General features: G+C 55.6%; 1 protein-coding gene across 4 annotated transcripts in view; it reads right to left on the bottom strand.

Annotated features, from left to right (window-relative positions):
• CEMIP (cell migration inducing hyaluronidase 1) overlaps positions 1–19,867 on the bottom strand; it is a 129,291-nt gene extending 109,424 nt beyond the window's left edge. For 2 of the 4 annotated variants that reach the window (XM_059179832.1, XM_059179834.1), the window contains exon 1: positions 19,612–19,867. The gene's annotated coding sequence lies outside the window, so the exon portion shown is untranslated. Of the gene's footprint in view, positions 1–16,432; positions 16,611–17,167; positions 17,342–18,559; positions 18,866–19,611 lie in introns of those variants that run through there. The other 2 variants (XM_059179833.1, XM_059179831.1) reach the window with 2 other exon arrangements.
• Positions 19,868–20,380: the final 513 nt, after the last annotated feature.

The following is a 20,380-nucleotide window of genomic DNA, read 5'->3' as shown; positions in this document are numbered from 1 at the left end:
AACCGGTCGGAAGACATTGGTTTTATCACAAAGGGAAGATTCCTTTGCTTTGCTGTCACGGTCCTTCCCAGAAGCTTGAACATCCTCACGCAACGTGAGGGACCCGCCAACCCTGGGCTTCAAGCAAGTCTAGTCCCACGGAGGCACCTGCGCTCGGATGTCGGGAGTAATGGGTCAGTGTCCTCACCTGGGGGTCAGCCCTTGGGAGGGGCCCAGAGGCCATCCAGGCCTTCTTGTTTCACTGGTGGGGAGACTGAGGCTCAGAAGGGTCCGGCTGTCCCAGGTGACACAGCTCCTTAGTGTCACCATCCACCTCCCGTCCCCTGCCCCGGAGGACTTCCACCACGTGCAACCGCGTTCACACTGGCTCTCCAGCCGGGCAGAGATGTCACTCACAAACAGGGCGCCCCAAATGCACACTTTCCTGGGCAGCAGGTCGCGGGACCAGAGTACTGAGAGCCGGACAGAGCCCATGGGGTCCAGCTGCCTCATTTCCCAGACGGGATCTCTGAGGGCCACAGACAGGCACTTGCCCACCACAGAAAACCAGTCAGCATCAGCGCCGAGACCGGTGCCGGCATCACGACCGCCCCGGCCCTGCGGATTCGCTGTGCATCTTGCTTCTCTGGGGCTCCTCGGCCCCGTCTGGATGACCTGGCCGGTCCAGCAGCAACCCCAAAGAGCTGCGGAGTGAGCTCAGTGACTCGAGGCACGCCGACCCTGGCCACGGTGCGGGTCCCTACAACCGTCATCCCCTTGGCCCTCGCCACTCCTCCCCTGTGCCAGGAAACTTCCAGTTATGACATTTTTCTACTCTAAGACTTTTTTGGGGGGGCGGGGGGGTGTTTGCTGGTTCACATGAATCCTTAAAACTAAACCTTCTTTGTCTGGCATTTCTGAATCCAGTGCCTGAAAGTTGGGGTCAACATGGAACCGAATGCCCCGCACATTTATCAGGAGGACGGAACCCAGCCTTGTCACTCGACAGCTGTGGGTGGGAACCCGCAGCCTTTGGAGGAAGGCACACGGGCTCCAGGAAGGAATTCTGCCTGAACTCCTCATACCCACGTGGACAGGAGGCAGCCCTGCCATGGCCCCAAGGGAGGTCCGTGCACCCAGCAGGCACCCTGGGGAGGTGAAGTCTAGGGCACGCTTGCCACACCCTCTGCACCGTGCGGTGATGGGGGACTCCCTCCACGCTGGGAGTGCGGGTGCACACAGGACAGCAGTGGGGTCGGGGGGGGGGGCCAATTCTCGACTGAGCACCGGCTTCCCCTTGTCACCTAGGGCCCCAGGAGACACTGGGAGAACTGCGGTGTCTAGAAGCCATTCAGTGTGAGAAGGTGTGGAGCCTGGACAGTTGCCACCTGGCTCTGTCCTTCCTGCCATGACCACGAGGGACTCAGAGCTGGCTGGAATGTTGGTCTTCTGTGGAAGGACGCAGAAACCCAACAAGGGTCCGTAGCTGAGAAGCAGCAATTCCCACCCACGGCAACCCCTTCACTCTGGAATCGCGGTGAGAGGAAAGGAAGCGTGACACCGGCTCCCTCCCCTGGTCTGGGGAGCCAGAAGGACCCTTTCTTCCCACTCATGTATCAAGGATTTAAAGGTCTATTAAAATAGCGACAGACTTGGAGTCAAAATCATGCTAAGGGGAAGAGCCTTGACCCAACGCAGACAGCCCAGGTCTACGGTCGGAAAGCAACCAGAGGCGGAACACATCTGTCAGGCCCCTAGGAAGGGCACTTCGCCGGGGCCAATGCGACCCTGAAAACACACCGACTGGCGAACTGGGAGTGTGCCCCTGAGCCAAGAGAAAGGGACCCCTTCCTCAAAGCCCACCCAGTCCCTGTCGGGTGCCCCATGCAGTGCCCCGAGTGGACGGGAGCGTCGCTGTCTCCCCGCTGTTCCAGCGCTTCCGTTCCCGGACGGGGACAACAACTCTCCGCGAAGGTCCCGCCCAGCCTCCCCATGCTCTCTCAAAGGCTGGAGTGGCCCCACCATCGTACAAATAAGCAAGCTCGGGCCGAGAGAAGACGGTGGGCAGCCCAGGGTCACACAGCAAGCCAGCTGTCGAGTCTCGAACCCAGGACCTCTGACTGCAAAGCTATTGTTCTCGAGACCACATCATGGCCTGGGCATCGAACATGCTAGAAGCCATCCAGGACATGTATGCGACCAGCAGATTTATTTCAGCTGTTAAAAGATGCAGAGTAAAGCAGCAGGAGCTGACCCCGAATTGCAGGAAAGTGATGTCACCGCTCCGGCCAGCCCACGCCCAGGGGTCATTATTTTAAAAGCGATGAGACGACCCATTAAAGCTGGCACTGGAGCCGTTCCCCGTCAACATCCGGGTGTGTGGGCAGGGCCCAGGGCAGGTCCTCTGGGGGCTGCATTGCTGGCACTGTGGGTGAGGGCTGGGGCCTTGGCTGCTGGGACCTGCCCGCCCACGCCTGGCTGAGGGCAAGAGCATCGAGAAGCAGGAGTGGGGCTACAGGGCTTCCTCTGGGCTCTGGAACCTTCCCGACAGCAGCTGAAGGCTTGAGCCGGCCTTCAGGGCACGCAGGCAACATTCTAGGCGGCATGGCCCCTTCCCACCTGACACCCTGCCCTCCTGGGGGCTCCCAGTCCTGGCAGCCGGCCTGTCCTGTGTCCGCGCTCAGGGGACGGATGGCCAGTCAGCCCAAGGGAATCAGCCGATGACCAGATGCCAGCTCAGATGAGACAAGCCTCAGGATGTGTCTGCAGAATTAGCATTCCCATAAACACACAGGGCGGTGTGTCCCCATGCAAACACGTTCAAAGGGGAACAGTACTGACTAAGCCATCCTGTCAAAGGCAGGTGTGGTAGATGGGTCACTGATACGGCCCCATGGCCCTCATCTCGCCCTCCTCTCCCCAAGTCCGTTTGCTGTGTGGCTTTGCAGCTTCTTCTCTCGAAAGGTAGAACAGAAACCTCCTCCCCTTGCGAGTGCACCAGCCTTGCTTTGGCCAGAGGATGGGGCAGAAGTGACGGCGGGCCATTGAGCTTCGAGATCTGGGCGTGCGTTCCCTCCCTCTCTCACTGAGCTGCGTCAGTCACCCGGAGAACACACCGGTTAGGCGACTGGATGCTGAGAGTCACTGGGAGTCACTCTCAGCCTCAGTAGAAAGTCAGCCAGTGCCAACCATGCGGGCGGGGACACCTGTACAGTGACCTCCAGCCATTCTGCCACCAAAGGTGGACTCAGGAGCACAACAGCGTCAGCCAAACCCCTGCTGACCCGCGGAGCTGGCCGGCCCACCCGCCAACAAGAGTTCAAGGTTTCTATGGAAAGCCACTGGCTCGGGGGTGCTTCGTTACCCAGCACCAGCTTCCTGACCCGCTGGAGGAGGAAGGCCAGAGGACTCTTCACGGAGAGGAGGGAGGGAGGTGATGCCTGCACGCGGTCGGGAAGGGTGAATTTGGGGCATTTGCTGGATATTTGGGCAGAGAAGAGAGGATGTGCAACAGGGAGACGGTGAGGAGCCGTGTGGGGCAAGCGGGACACCAACCAGGGGACACGACGGAGAGACGCAGGTGGACAAGAAGCAGGAGAGACAGGTGCGGCTCCGCCCCGGCCGGCCCCGTGCGCCAGGCTGAGCGGCTTCCCCCGCGCCCCCCAAACCTCTCGGCTAACCGCTTTACCTTGTAACAGATTCTTGGAGCGTTAAAAGAAGGGGGAGGCGCAATGTTTTTTGTTCCACGCCAAAGGCGGAAATACTTCACATACGACCAGAAGCCGCAGAAATGTCGACTTCCTCGCAAATCTTTTCGGAATGCGAATTTCCTCCGAGGCTCTGATGCACGGGAAGGTTTTTTGAAGCAGTGGTTTGTGAAGACGGCTCAAGCACAGGACACTAACACGTACTTGATGAACACGAGGGCTTGGAATGAGGAAGAACTCCCAGAGTAAGCAGATACTGAAGTCAAGCTTTTCCCAGGATTTTAGTAACGAGAAACAGGAGCGGTTTAAAAGGAGCCGGCAAGGGGCACCCGGCCGGCTGAGGCCGGGGAACATGCGACTCAGACCTCTGTCGGCTTGTGCGTTCCAGCCCCACACTGGGTGCGGAGTCTACTTTAAAAAAAGGAGGAGGAAGAGGAGGAGGAGAAAAAGCTATTTATAATTTTTTTTGAAATTTTAAAAAATAAAAGGCAAGGCTACGAGCAACGTGACACTCTCTCCTGTGGGAAGAAGTGGACAAGCCATGACTGTTCAACCCTGACTCAGTCGCCCATTCGTTCCACGGAGACGGCACACAGGGACGGGGCCAGATCCTGCAACAGGACCCTGGGATCTATGAGTGAAGGAAACGGGAGCCCTGCTCTTCCAGCAGCCCCAGCCGGCAGCCCCGGCAGAGCGGAAGGGCCATTCGGCCTCCCCGCACCACACGGCTCACGGGGTCTGCAGCGACAGAGGCTTCTGGGAACACAGAGGATGGGGTATGATTTCAGCTACCCCTTCAGCATGGGCTCTGAACGATCTCCTTACACTCTTCCTGAACAAGACTTCGCATAAACGCCCATTTGTTGGGAGAGCCCGCACCTGACACTGGGAATTGTAACCCCCCTGGACCGGGCCTCCCTAGTCTGGACCACGAGTGGGAGCCCCCGAGGGCGGTCTCCGTCAGGCCTGGACTCGCGTGCGTCTTCAGGGAAGAACAAGCAAGCCCCTCCCCACCCAGGGCTGCATCCACAGCTCGCACGGCGGCTGGTGGCCCAGCGTGCCGCCGGGCTGATCTGGTTTGGCCAAGGTCTCTGGCTCTGCGGGGCCTTGGAGACACAGCCAGGCCCAGTCCACAAAGAAGGGTCTTTGAAGTCCGCCCAGATGGCCAGATAAGCGTCTGGCTGAATTCCTGCCATGCCAGCTTTATCACATTTCCATCATCTTCCACACTGGTAACCAGACCCACTGAGCTTTACCGGCAGCACAAACCAATGGCTAGAGGAAAGCTTATTCAATATACAATGTCTGGACATCAGGGTGGTCAGCGGTGGGGACAATCGAGAGAGCCTCTATGTGCATCAGGCACCGAATTAAAGGCCAGGCAAGTGGAGGGGCTTCAAGACCATCCACAGGAGCTGCAGAGAACCCTCCAACTGCCTTTTGAAAGAAGGAACCAAGAGGCAAATGGGCTACACAAGTCAGACTATATGGCAATATTTCATGCATTTGACTAAATGACCAAAAAGACGGGGAACAAGACCTGCACAGATTTGTAAAGTGCTCAGGGACATTGATAAAAAGAAGGGCTCCCTGCTGCATGGGCATGATATGAACAGACAGTTCCCAAAAGAGACAAATGACTTAGGAGGCAGACAAAGGGACGGTCTTGGACATCACCAACAAGCAGAGAAACACAAGCATTTCACCTATAAAAATGATCTTTGAAGTTTTCATATTGATTTACTGCTGGTAAAAGTGCAGGTGGTCATATTAATTGGGATCAATCTCTAGAAGATAAAGGACTACAGAAGTGTCCATATACCGCAACCCACTGAAGTCCAGCTTCTGGAATGTTTCTGCTGGAAATTGCTCAAATGTTGGGGAAAACATCTACATGAAAGTGATAATTTTTTATTTAAGAGTAAAAATTTTAGAAATGAGCTGGATGTCCTCTTATAGGAATTAAAATGACGGTGGTCGGAACAGAGGTGAAAACTCGACTTGCTTCTGTGAGAGATAAAACTCTATCATTGGTACATAATCACACATACAATGGTAAAAAAACAAATTTAAAAACTGGAAAGATTTTCACCAAAATTCTTACAGTGACTGTCTAAAGGGGTGGGACTGTGGTATTTTTTTTTCTCTTTTTTACTTTTCAAGGGGTAAAGAAATATAGTTACACAGGTGTATTACTTACAAAACATGCATACCACACACCCAGGACATCGTGGGTGTCCCCATGGTACTGGCAGCACTGAGCAGTGAGAGCTGCTTCATGCAGGGAATGTATAGCCATCTCGGGCTGCATTCTAACAGACCTCATACCCTGTCAATAATCATCGGGTCCGCAATCACCCGCACAGCTCGGCTCCTGACAACGACAGGCTGCTGTCCTCAGCAACTTCAAGTAGCCCCAGCCAATCTCACTACCCTTGGGCCACAGGGAGCCACTGGGTTCTCATCAGGCCTTGTCTTTACTAGACTTGTTCGGGCACCTCTTCTTCAAAATCTCTATCTCACCATGCGTGGCTTTGTCTGTCCACTCTGGCCAGGCTGAGCTGCTGGGAGCTCCTCTAATGGCCCGGATTATGTGATCTCCCTTTGCCCAAAGGGCCCTTCTCTGCTAACACACAATTTCTCGGGATGATTTGCAGGGTTCAAATCAAGCAGGAAGTTCCCCGGGAAATACCGGAGTTCTCACTTTTCTCCCCCGTCCACACAGCTTACAGACACCGAATGCCACCGTATTCTTCCCATTTGCTGACATGGCTGTCCCGACCTCAGGTTGTCGGGTAGGAGAATGAATGATGGGGTTGTGTGTGTTTTGTGTCCGGTGTGGGCTGGCTGCTCGGGGGGTGTTTGCTGAATGAAATGGCAACAGCTCCTGCCTTTAGCAATTCACCTGCTGCTGACTCAAAGCTTCAAGCCCCTGCATCTTTTCAGTAAACGGCTCAGACTGATGAATGCATCGTGGCTCATTGCACACATATGTGGGACACAGAGCATGTACCAAAGTCTCGTGATAACATTTCGCCCAGAATACTTTGGCTCATTCGTTTCCTGGCAGACTCCTTCCACGTACTTCTGGGGTTTCAGGGTCTCCAATAGAGACATCCAGGAGGAAAGGGGACCCAGCGAGGGCATGCATTAGTGGCCCCGAATTTGGCTGCCATCCCATCCACCAATTGCACGCTCTACCATTCCCGGTGCCATTGGCAAAAAGAGGTGAGCCCAAATCTCCACTGAAAATCCTTGCTAATCTCTTTATGGAACTATTTCTGGCATAAACCATGTGGAAGTGCAACAGCAAATTGCAAAATGGGACAGAAGCGACTTTGTACCTTATCCTCAGGAAGAGATAACCACTTACGACGCCACAGCATTTAAAAGTAAATTGCTTTTTAAAAAAGCAAGGGGCGTAGAAAGGACAAGTTTGCAAACTCGTCCTTATTTCGTGCAAGACGGGAAGAGGGATCCGCTTCTGACTGAGGTCTCCGCGGGACGATGAGCTACAGCGCTCTCCCCAGGCCCTCGGCGGGGAAACGGGAGATAAGTCACGGCGCAGGAGAGCGAAGGTGAAATGCCTAAGGGTCTCTGACTCCAGGGGACAGCACCTGCCCCGAACCAGCTCACACGCAGTAACATGGCGGCCAGAACACAACGGGACAAAGGTAACCAAGATCTGACACGAGCATTCTGCCCCAAATCAGAGATGCTGCTGCTAGACGTGGAACTGCAAGGAATACCACGTAAGGTTCTGGCGGGACGCGCCCAGCTATACTTAGTGTCCTTCTCACCCCAGCCCATGGCTCCGGAATTGGCCTGAGGCCTCTGACGGTGCCCACAACCCTGACATCCGGAAGCAGGGGGCGTGGCTGACAGAGGTGCTTGGGCAGCACTGATGACTCTGCTCCCCTCTTGTGCGCTGGCTTATAAAGGCACTGAGGAGGGCTGCAGGGATAAGAGCGCATCGGTGTTGTTGAACCCAGCTTGTCCCAAACACAGCTGACCTCAGAAGGCCGATGAGCAGCCCAAGGAAGTGTTGCTTCTGAGAAACCATTTGAGAAAATATTCTTCTAAGCTTAGTTTTTAAAACTGTAATTGGTGATAAATTGTTCTCATCTCGTGGGACGTCCTGTCTGTGGGAGTGCAGAACAGCTGCCTTTTGTGGGGGGTCAGAGAAAACCCCCATAGCTAAAGCCTCGTCAGGGGTGCTGGCAACAGAGGGAGACGTCCAGGAGAAAGGCAGATAAGCAGCTTTTCAGATATCGGCCCGCACAACCTGAGCCAATGATAGGCCTCCCAGTGGCCCCAAAGTTTGGAGAATAGGAGTGGAACACCATCCTCCACAAGGGCACACTGGTCTTCCAGGCTGCACGGCCAGGATGGGCCAGGAGCTCATGCCCTGCAGACATTCTGGTCATAGGGCCCTGTCCCCAACCCACATGACCCTCTGCACTGTGACACCCATGATTCCTTCCAGTGGGATGCCCTGAGCCAAGGCACAGAGACTCTGGGAAATCTGCTTCTGACATCCTTACACTTCGCGTTTTCACTGGAAGTGAGAACAGATTTTTAACCCATGTCCCTATTCTGCTTCCCATCAGCAGCCCTGCAGCTGGGGAGGGAGTCAGCTCCTTCGGAAGCCCCGTGGGGCCCGCGCTGTGTGACCCTGACAGGCCACGCCATCCCTCCGTGTCCGCATCCATACAAGGCAGACGGAATAACGGCCGTTCTCACTGTGGGCCTGCAGTGCGGGGCGTGGGAGTGGGTATTCGGAGACCACATCTCCGGGCAGAGGGAAGGGGACGTGCGTGGGAACCTCTTTTTCCAAACAGTATTTGCTCAGGAACGAGTGCCAGGCACCAGCTCAGTCCTGGAGATGCAGCGTGGGCAAGTGGACCCGTTCCCACTCCCAGGACACGTGGAGGTGGCATACTCCACGGCACGGCCTCCCACTCCGCGAGCCTCCGGGCCCTTCCGAGGGCAGCGGTGGCGAGAGGCTGACAACGGTCTGAAGTTCGCAGACTCGCCCAGAAGTCCCGGTTTCCCCTTCTCCCTTGGAATGTCTGCTGACTCGACTGAGTGTGGGAACAAATGCAAGACACGCGGTTTGTACCCCTAGTAGGAACCGGGTCGCGGCTCTAAGGAGTCTGCCGTAGGTTACATGATTAGGGGCCGTGTGCTCCTCTCCAGAAAATGAACAATCACCCCATTTTAGGGGACAGGTAAACAACCACGGCACAGAGGGGTGGAGGAACTTGGCCAAAGTCACACAGCGAAACAGTGGGGGAGGCAGACTTGCGGCCAGGTCTGCGGGGTTCCAGAGCCCATGTCTGTTTCCGGTTCTTTCTGCCAGCTCTCCTAGTCTATACACCCAAGAAAATACAAACTAGGAAGCCTTTAAAAATGATGAGGAAGGACTGTGGGAAACTGTTTACTTTGGAGTCAGCAAAATCTACGGGAATTTTTCCTCAAACGCCTCCTGTGCGTCCCTCTGTGCTCTTCTGGGTAGAGCCATCTCGGCGGTCGTGGTGATCAGAACCGAGACCCACACTGCAGTTCAGGGGCAGAGCCCCAGGCCTCAGTGGCCCCTCTCCCCTCTGGCCCCTCGATGGGCACCCCTGCGTTTGCTCTAGGGCCAAGTCCAGCTCCGGGCACACAGGTGACCCTCAGGGGCCATTCATGGGTGGATTTTGTTCCCTGAAATTCCCGGAACGTCTGATTACAAACGCAGTGCGGAGAAGGGAGGGGATGAGGAAGGTCCCACACCAGACAGCATTCAGACAATCGGGTTCAACCAGTAACGCTTCTCTAGAACTTGACCCAGACCAGCGTCCTCCGCAGGGACTGCTGTCTCCAGGCCAAAGGTGAGCCTCTCACGAAAATCTTGTCCCCGTACCCCTCAACCCTTGCACCATCTTTGCCGCAGCTCAGGCTGGCAAGCTGCCTCCCCCCACCTCCCCAGGATCCTGGTTCCTGGATTCTCTGAACTTAGTTCAGACAACTCCTTCCTTCATAGCCCTTCTTGGTCTGGTCAGCAGACTGCACTCTCCTTCCAGAACCAACCACCACCTCCTCTGTCCAGGAGTCTTGCCTGCTGGTCTACTTCCCCAGGTCACACCTTGCTTCCAGCATGGACTGCGGGCTGCTGAGTATCTGTCTGTCTGTCTGTCTGTCTCCCCCCTCAACTGTGAGCTTCTCCAGCACAGGGAGGGGCCGTGGACCCGTCCCCGAATCCCCACCGTCCGATCAGCAGCGAGCACTTCGGGATGGAAACTGCCCTCCAACTGCTCTACTGTGAATTGTACTATTCCCACAAACCTGCTTTCTCCAGCTTGAACACTGAAGCAACACTGGGCATCATTAGAGCACAGGCATCTGGACCCACACAGAGCCGGGTCTCAGTTCCAGCCCCATCACCTGCTAATGTCCTCAAGGATGGCACCATCGGTCAAGGCCCCTGGGTGACCTCGTATGGACGCCACGGAGACTTCTCCATCCAACACCTTGCTCAGAGCTCTCAGGAGGATTCAGTGATCACACAAGACCTGAACTTGGGAAGCGTTCGATAAGCACTGGGAATCCATAACAATAATGAGAAAAAGGAGAGGGTTGGCACAGGACAGACCTGGAGAAGGTGACTGGTGGGACTCTGGGTTCCTTCAGAGCCCAGAGCAGAAAACACAAGGACTCCCAGCAAACCAGTTCCTTTGAGAAATGTATGCACTTGGGGGCCGGGGCTCAGATGCGGGACTCACGAGCTCCTGGAGTTAAGAAAGGCTTTGTGCCTGCCTACATGCTGGACTCTGGGAGTACGCAGAATGAGAAAGTCTGTGCGTGTGAGCCCAGGGGGTCGTCCCCAATGAAGAGACATCTCTCTCTTGTACAGAGATGAGGCCTTTTGTATGTCAGGGAGGGAGATCCCAGCCTCCTGCGCCCCGGGGCTGTGTGCAAACCCGATACTCACTGTTCTGGGACTCTGCCCCGCTCTGTTCCCTTGACCTGTGACAGCAGGCGTCCCCGAATGGCCCGGCAGAGCACAGACTCACGTGTGTGCTTAGCAAGCAAGAATCAATCAAAGCATCATCTTTTTTTTTTTTTCCCCATGTTAAAAATAGCTTCTTATTTAAAGGAACTATATGTGGGGATGTTCAAAGTAAAAATGAAATTCACTACATGGTCATTGTCAGAAAATCCCGGGAGATGTTTGCATGTTAGCGTGTGTGACAACATTACCCAATGATCTCAAAATTTAAAACAGATCCGAGCTCTCGCCCAGCCACCGGGCTCGTGTACACACACACACCCCACAATGATGCGGTCGGAGGAAACCCCGAGTCTCTTCAAAGCGAGGAACCAGACACACACCACGGAGACTGCTGTGCCTTCTTATTTAAAAAAAAAAAAAAAAATTATGTAAAATGTAAATGAGAAGAGATTCCTGCAAAGCCAAAATCCGACAGCTGCTTTCTCTTTGGCTACCAGAAATTGAATTGAGAAATTTGATGAACTCAGTTGCTTCTGAAGAAGTCACAGACACAGTGACACATCAGCCCGCAGAATCTGGAAAACATTCTAGTATGGGGCCTCACAACTCCTTCCCTCTCTAAAAGCAAAAGGAAGCAAGGGAGGAGGAGAGACGGGCTTCAGGTGCCCCTGGACGTCTGGGGAGCAGCTCATTGCCGCCCGAGTGAGCCCACACACTGTTCCCCAGGGGTGAGGCTGCGGCCGGGCTGCAGAATTTACAGGAGCACCAGGACTCCGTCATTAGTATCAAGACTATGTGATGCCCCATTTCCAAAATCGAAACTCCTGCAGAGAATCCATAGTGAACAAATAGCACCATTTTAAATACTTTTTCCTTTTGCTTCCAGGGCCTGTATTTACTTGTGTGTCCTAAAAGGCCGTGGAGCTGCACAGCCGGGAGCCCCAGCTGGGGGAGGTGTGGGGCGGCTGCGGGAGAGCAAACAGGAGGAACGCACGCTCACGGCTCGGCTGTGTCGGTGAAAAACAAGCTTTTGCTGAGTAACGCGGAAATGGATCTGAAACATATGGATTAAGTTCGTCCGAAAATAAACACAATTTTTAAAGGAAAGGAAAAGTACTTAGCCACCATGTTTGAGGTTTTCCTGCACCCAAAGCTTTGGAAAATTAGCATACGAGTGAATTACTCAGCACTTGTAACACAGTCAGCTTTGAAATCCGCGGCTCCTAAAACCACCAGTTTGCTTCAAAACATTTTTTTTTCATGTTTTGCCCAAATCTGTTCCTTTACTCACTCCTCTTGAGGCTCAGTCCTGTTATTCTTTACAGGAAGAAGAAAGCTTTGCACACCAGCCCGCAGCCCAGGAGGCTCTGGGGCCCCGGGATTGGGAGATTCTAGGGGACCGAGCTGGGACTCAGTGCTGGGACTCGGTGCCGCCCCCTCCCCCAGCTCACAACAAGGACCAGAGCCCTGGAAAGAAGGCAGGTGAGCGGAGCATTGGACTAGGAGCTGGATGCACGCCAAGGTGCTATCCTGCTCCACTCCATACCCTCGGCAGGAGGGCTCTCGTGGCTCACCAGCAGACACCACTGCCACCCTGGGAGCAGGGAGAGCCAGGCGTGGCCTCCACATTCAGGGGACAGCTCAGGATCACCACCAGCCACCCCCAGATAGTTCCATGGGATCTAGGGAACCAGGATCTTTGGTCACCTGTGCCCAAAATTCAGGGCAACACAGGAGCCAGCCTACGTCCAGCCTTAGCAAGCCGGGACAGGCTGAATCCCTGTGGTTTGGGAGTCAAGTCCAAGTTCAGGGTGTTCCAGAGTCTAGGGTGACATGGTCTGAAGCAAAGACTGCTTTGGACGTGCGACCAGCTGCCCCCAGATGGTGAGGCTGCTGGTCACCCACCAGCACGGCAGCTCTCCCTCACACTGCCTGGATTGTCGGATACCCCCGACTCCTGGAGGGAAATGCCACCCGCCACGCTCCCCTGCTGAGGCTCCTCACAGAGATGGGGTTCCTCCAAGTTCTCCAGACTGACCGTGGGTCACTTTGATCACCTTAAATCAGTCATGTGGTCTTCGTTCTAGAGCTGGGTCCGCACCCAGAAGGGTTTCTTCAGATCCCTTTCTAAGGACAAGGACCGCCCGTTGGTGAGGACAGGGCTCTCTCTGGGTGTGGTCACTTTCAGAGCATGGATTGCCTCCCGCAGAGGAGCTCTGGGAGCGGCAAGCAGGAGCCTCAGCCTGAACCGGAACCTTCCAGCTCACCTGGGACCAGTGCGCTTTTCCCTTTTTATACTTCTGACTTAGTGTCCCTGCTCGAACCCCACCTTCAGAAACTTCCCAAATTCAAATGTGTCTACTTTACATCAGTGAGAAAAGAGGGAAGATCCTGGTTACAATGTGTCGAGTCTTAGACCCTGGAAAGGAGCTATGTTTCCTTCTTGCCTGCTTTTCTAGGATCTGAGGACTCCTCGGAGAATAGATGAATAGACAAGGTTGGAAATAATAAGCCCCCCCCCTTTTTTTTTTTGCAAGAAGCTCATGCCTCTCCCTGCTTGCTAGCTACAGCTTGAGTCTCCTGAGCCAGCATCTGTCACAGATCCTCGCCTCTGGTAACCCACACGCCCCACATCTGTTAGAGAGTCACACACGGGGTAATTCTGGCTTCATTTCACTGAAAAGTGTTGACACAAAAACCAGCAAGACATCCAAAAGATGAAGAAGACACAGCAAGACAAACCACTCTAATACGAAGCTGACACTATGGGTATGACCGCCAAAAGCAAAATGAAAAGGATCTGAGGACAGAGGTTTTCAAACTGGGCTCCTTGGAACCCACAGAGCTCTGTGGAACCCCTCAGGGACCTCAAGATTAAAAACCTACTCTCAGCCACGGGCATTTTTTATCTGGATTGTAAATGAGATTTATTAAGATTTTGTTGGGGAAAAAAATTATGATTAATTTAAAATCAGGAGGCTACGAGACTAAAGGCACCAGCTGCTTAGAAAGACTCTATCTTCTGCCAGGTATCGCCCGAGGTCTGGGCGGGGAAGGGAGCAGAAGCACATGGGCCGTAAGGAGCTTCGCACGTGTGGAAGGACACAGGAGGTAAGAGGTGTAAGCCTGCCTGTGCTTCTGGATCTTTCCCTGTGGCCCTTTCTCCGTGGGCATCCCGGTCTGACCTCCACGCCCCGAATCCCACCTTTGCCTCCTGGGAAAATGCCTATCAACTCCTGCTAATCCTTCCAGAAGCACCATATGCCCCCTTCCCAGCAAAGCTTCCTGGGACGTTTTTGGCTCCAGCTGTTCCCCACCAGTCGCCACCCACCACTCCTCGCGACCCACACACCACAGCCCCCATCACACTGTGTGGTAGCTTCCCAACGGGGTGGCTTGTTCCCCCAGCTAGACCGTTAGCTCTGGAGGGTGCAGACAGTGTCTTTAATCCTGCCCCCCGCCCCTGCCCGGGGGCTAACACGGCCCCTGCATGTGCAAGGTGATGGAGACATTGTACTCCGTTTTTTTCTGCCTCCAGACGCAGTGGACGGACAGAACACAACTGCACAGCTCCGTCTTGGGCTGACCGTCCGGCATCTGCGATGCTCATGCCCGCGGGAATGCTATAGGGAGGGGGGCTGAGGAAGATAACGGAGGTTTGCGTTTCATTTTTAGGTTCAAAAAAAAAAAAAGCTGTGATCCTCTGAGTCAAGTCAAGTTGTCTAAATGTAAACAAGCATTCTCTGTGTCTGGAACCCGAGTGAGATGAGACTCCCCAAGTGATCTCTTAATACCCACAAAATCACATTCAGATGCCTCTGCCAGGCAGAGATAAATTGCCATTTGCACAATGGTCTTGCACTTAAAAGTAACTCGGTTCAGACAGCTGGAAAATTTATTAGGACAGGGAAAAGGGGGACTCAAAGGGGTTCACGATATTTAGTCTACTGATAAGACAGTTTGCGAGCAACAATAATTACCTCCAAGAATTTGAAGGGTCATCATAAGGTCATTAGGAGGACACAGGCCAGCTGGACCGCATGCACTCAGACAGACACCAGAAATGGACTTAAAACCCACCAGAAAGAGCAGAGCTAGGTTATAGTCACCAGCACCTCCCAAGGCCTCAGTGGACCTGCAGCATCTCCTGGTTGCTGGTTGGAGATACAGACCCTCGGGCCTACCCCGCCCCACCACCCGGCCAATCAGAGCTTGCGTCTTAACACGATTCCCCCCCCCATACATTTGCATATTCAAATCTACTCAAGGGGGCACTGGCCACTGCCTCTTGTTCAGTCCTGGGCTCAGGCCTCAGAGCCCTCAGCAGGAGTTCCTGTCCCTAGACAGGCCCAAACAGTGCAGCAGGCTCCCCGGGCATCCCCACTGCGACGTCCACGATCAGGAGAGGCAGTAAGTAGTCTGGCCGGGATCCTTTACACCACAGAGGGACCCGCTTCTCGACTCGCCTTCCCCATAACACAAAATGCCTAACGGCTAAGCTCTTGGACACGGACAGCTGAGAGAAGCACACAGGCTTTCAAAGGCAGTTGTCTGGTCAAAGCACTTTAAACCCAAGTTATAGCTAAATCCGTCACGTGTCTGTCCTTGCAGGAGATTCAAAGATAACACCTCAGCAGTTTCCCGATGCAGGAGCCAGACTGTCGGGGCTGGAGAGAGAGAAACCTCCTCCCACAGAGTCCCAGGGGGCAGGGGTGGCCGCTGTGCTCCCCAGGGTTCAGCCACTCTCAGGGGCTGGGAAGGGGAGGCTGGACCTGTGTGCTTGGAGCCACACTGAGCCTGGAGAGGGGCCCTTGAAAGCATCAGGGGAAGGGGAGAGGGGCAGCTCCTCTCTCTCTGGGTGGGGAAGTGTGTTTCCTGGCACGGAGGGAACTGAGCAGAAAGCAAATGTATATTTGATGACATTTCTCAGCAGGCAGCCTCCCTTCTGAAGAGCCAAGTTTGAACAAAGCCTGGCACGAGAGGAGACAGAGGCCAGGGAAAGAGGCAGAGAAAACAACCAGAGAGGTGAGGACAGAGGTACAGGTCGTGATCTGAGTCACTGCCGTAGCCACGTGAGGCCTGCCCGGTTCCACCACGTTTCCACGTGCCAGGCTCTCGGGAAAGGAGGCTCGGGGCCCAAGGGAGACTGGTCGAGAAGACACTCAGCACTGAGACGTGTCCTTCTGTACCCACAGCCACTCCTAACTCCTCCTAACCTGACCAGATATAAGAGAGCAAGATACACAATCCTTCCACCGTCCACACAACAGGAAAAACCCAGCACTAGGAGACAACCGATGCATTACACAGACGAGATCGGGTATCTGGGCATCTGCCGTTGTGTGGAAAGAACGATGTTGCCAGATAACCCCTCACGGATATGGGGTCTTACGGAAGCAGCCCACCACACACATGACTCCATTCCTCATAAGAACCCATCCCACACACTTGCATTTCTCTCTGGAGCTAGAACTACAAATGCGTTTCTTCTACAATGCCTGCGGCTCTGCTGAGAGCTATGGGGGGGTCACTCCAGCGGCGGGGTTCCCAGAAGGCTGAGCATAACTGAACGCTCCCCTCTCGTTCTGCTGTCCCTCCCCTGATCGCCACTCGTGCCAGAGACCCAGACGCCGCTGCAAGACAGAGAGAGTGCCCTGGGGCCCGCAGACGGCCCCCTGCTAGCTCCTGTGCCAGGCTCTCCCCTCACTTGCCCTGACTCCAGCAGTGCTCTGGAGGTCAGTTGTGTTCCTACCAGACAGCGGCATGTCCTGGGTGAAGTCCGGGGGAGAGAGCCAGGGCTTCAAGTTCAGCCAGGGTCCAGCCTCCTGCTCCATTCACACCACCACTCACGGGAAGATTCTCAGCGTCTGTACGGCATCCTTGACTTCCACGCCTTTGAGATGGAGGGAGCTAAGATGACTTCTTATCTACTAAGGAGAAAAAAAAAATAGATGAAAAAATATAAAACCACTAGAATGTGAAACGGGCGGAAACACACGCCCACGTGCACATCCACACTTTTTTGAGGAAAAAAAATTCCAAGTGTGAGATTAGGCGCATTATAATTCCATTATCCAAACAGCATGGTATGAGTGATTTTCACCAGACAGAACCCCAAAATGCAGAGCTGGAGGGAATCTTCCAATCCAGTTGGGACCAAGGAAGTGGCCAGCGCTCCAGGCAGAGCTGTGTCCTAGTCAGGACGTCACAGCCAAGCTGGGCTTCCCCGTGAATGGCTGTGTGGCTTCCTACATGGCAAGGACCCCACAAGGTGCTGCCCCGCACAGCAAACCCTCCATCCAGCTTGCAGCAACCCAGGAAAGGGGACCATGGAGCCATCCCCCATCCATACCCAAGAAAGATCCTTTCCCTCCCCCAGCAAGACTAGGAGGGCTTTCGGAAGAGCCTGCCTTCTTTTGAGAGAAGGCTCAGGGAGAATTAATCCTCAAATCTGGAGGGCGATGATAATATTTTGAAAGCAACTTACTTTATCTTTCTTCCAAGTGCGGCAGGTGAGAAACACAGGGGCCCGATTTGTCTCCCCCAGATGCTCTCATGTATCTCTGAACACCGTTTCTGTTAACGCGGTGGTCGGCTTCAGCAGTGTCCGACTTCCATCCACAGGTTCTCCAACAAGGACATGGAGCAGGAGACGGAGTCCCTGTCAAGCAGTTGCTGGTAAGTGGACGGCTGAGCTTCAAAAGAAACGCACAGCTATCTGTTACAAATACCTGTAATGGCTTCCATTTTAAGAGCATTCTGCGTGCTCAGCGAGGAGCTAAGTGCTTTATATTGGGCCACTTTAGTTCTCATTAACAACTCTGCCAGGAGAGCGTGTGCTCCTAAGGTATAAGGAACAGGCACCATGCTCTAGTGACTTCTACACACACGTGCTGTCTCAAAAAAGAAGATGCTTGATTGTTTCCACTCCCAAGGACCTCCAGCAGTCACACCCAGAATCAGACCTTAGACATTTTAAAACAGAGGAAGATACACACTTCTGTATGAGCACAGAGGGCTAAAGGAGATGTGCATAGAGAAACCCCTACAGGTTCTCGCCTCCCTGTTTCCAAGCAACCAACTTGAAAAAGCATCAACTGGGCCCAAGAGGAACCTTTGGGAGCTTCTATAAGAGTGTTCCACACCGTGGAGAAGGCGATTAGAATCAGAAAACAACATAGGTGTTTTTGCAAATGAATCCAAACACATTATCGATAACTTGTTCTATTGGATTCTTCTCCATCCTGTCTCTGTGACTCTGAAACTATTATCTCTTCCCACCACCAAATTTACCAAATAATCTGATAAAAGGTAGCATGGCTCATGCTCTGTACGGAGAAGCAGTCCGAGCAGTCCCTAATTAGGTCTGGCCTGATCTCACTGCCTCGGTCAGATGCTCAGGAGTCACACATTAGAACACTTCTGAAGGGGCTCACGGTGTTACAGCAAAGCCGGGGACCCCCTCCCGCCACACACCACGCCAGAGATCCTGTTCCGAGCTCAGCTGCAAGTCGGCCTAGGACCCAGTCACCAACCACAGCCTCCTTTATTCTCCTGAGAGGTTCATGTGACCTTGGGACAGTCTGCAACGGGCTTTCAAAAACTAGCTGTCCCTCTCCTTCTGTCCTGCGCCCCAACACCTGGAGTCTGGAATGCAGGAGACCCAGGGCCGCAGACCCGAAGTGGAGGAAGTGGCTGGGAGCTGTCCATGGTGGCGCCGCGCCTGGGCACGCAAAGCCGCCGGCTTCCAGCCCCCCGGGCGCTCTCCAGACCGCCGGAATGGAGAGGCTCGCTCCCAGGTTCACCGTCTCCGGGGCTGGGGCTGCAGCCAGGCACTGGCTCATACATCAAAAGATTACTTTCAAAAGAGAGTTCTTACCTGTGGGCAACGTTGGCTGCGCCGACCGAGACTCAGGACCTCAAAGCCGGCCGCTGGAGGCGCGCCTGGGACGGCGGTGGTGGTGTTCGACCCTTGGGGACAGGCGGCGGTCGCTGAGAGCTGAGAGTCTGCGGCTGACGACCTCGGGCTCACTGAGCTCCTTTCTCAAGAGTACATGCGTGCCTCCGGGTCCGTTCCAGGAGGTCTCTGGCTCTCGTTCCCCGAGCAGCGAGCTGGAGACCTGGCCACAGCCCTGGCTGGCACTCCGCACTCCGCCAGGTCTTTAACCTAATTTAACCCTTCTGGGAGCCGAGGTCCCTCGCCAGGCACCACGGAACCCTCTCCCAGCAATGCCGGGTTTGGAGACTCAGTCTAAACATCAACAGAGGTCGTGGTGTCTTTTAACATTTAATTGCACCCCACACACACACACACACGCCCCGCGCCGGCACAACGCTGGAAGCCGGGCGCTCCCGAGAGTGCGGGAGCGGGAGGCAGCGGGAGGCGGAGGCGGAACCAGAATGAAGCCGGTGCCGAGGCCCGAGCAGCGGGGCGCAGACCTGTTGCCAGGCGCACGCCCGCTGGCGCACAGTGTGAGCCCGCTCTCCGTCCGCGGGACTCCGCGACTCCACGACCTGACCCTCAGAGCGGTCCCTCGTCCGCAAGCCACAGTCCCGAGCGCGAGACTTCTCAGCCACTGAGAAGTGGGGGCCTCTACGGAAAGCAGCCCCCCCGCCACGCACACACACTCAGATCGGGACGCGCTCCGGGAACACCGGCGCCCCCGGCACCTGCTGCTTGCAAAAAATCGCACGATCTCGGCGAAACCTCCCAGAGGACAGTGACAGGGGCGTGTGCCCATCAACAGACGCCCGGACAGACAGACAGACAGACAGACAGAGGCGGACCGCGGAGCAGAGCGGACAGACCGCCAGAAGCCGAGGACGGGTACCGTTCGCCCGTGGCCGGTGGAGGCGGCGGCCCCGCGCCCTTCCTTCCCCACCGAGGCTCGGGCAGTCGGGCAGCCTGGCGCGCCGGCCGGGCCCTCTTACCTCACGGTCGGGAGCCGAGACGGCGGCACGTCCCGCGGGCGGGGAGCGCGGCGGCCCGGGCGGTCCGGGGGCACAGCGACGGGCTCCGTGAGCTCCGGGGACGCGGGCGGCAGAGCGGCGGCTCGTCTGAAGACCTGGGGTTCCGCGCGCGGCCGCGCTCTACTCCGATGCCCCCGGCCTCTCGAGCCCACCCGGTCCCACTGGCCCGCGCCGCGCTCGGCTCGCGCTTCCCGGCGGCCGCCCGAGCGGCGGCTTTTATAGCGCTTGGCGGCTGTGGGCGCCGCGCGGGCCGGGCTGGCTCCTCCCCGGGGCCCCAGACGCCCGCCCCCGGCCGACCGCCCCTCGCCCGACCGGCCCCGGGCGGGCTCTGGCGGCCGCTGTGGGAGGCGCAGACCCGAGCCCGCCGAGCCGGGGCGCGCGGACAGCCGAGCGCCGCGGCCGGGTGAGGGCGCTGGAGCCCAGGGCGCAGCGAGCTGCCGGCGCGGGTTCTTGGCCGCGGGTTCTTGGCCGCGAGGGGCTGGGGGGCCGTGCGGGCGTATGACCCCGCTCCCGGGGACCGGCGGCGGAGGGAAAAGTCCTGCGTCTGCCAAGGTGACCGCGACAAGGGGCTCAGGGCTGTTAAGTCTCAGGATCCTGGGGGGGGGGTTGTTTTTTTTGTTTTTGGGGGTTTTTTTGTTTGTTTGTTTTAACTTAATAGAAAAGAGTGGCCTCGGAGAGATCCTGGCATAGGCAACCCAGTGTTTGTCTAAGGGCAACACGTTCAAAGAAA

The sequence above is a fragment of the Mustela lutreola genome, chromosome 7, assembly GCF_030435805.1.
Source record: "Mustela lutreola isolate mMusLut2 chromosome 7, mMusLut2.pri, whole genome shotgun sequence".
NCBI lineage: Eukaryota > Metazoa > Chordata > Mammalia > Carnivora > Mustelidae > Mustela > Mustela lutreola.
This window is presented reverse-complemented; position numbering and strand designations above follow the sequence as displayed.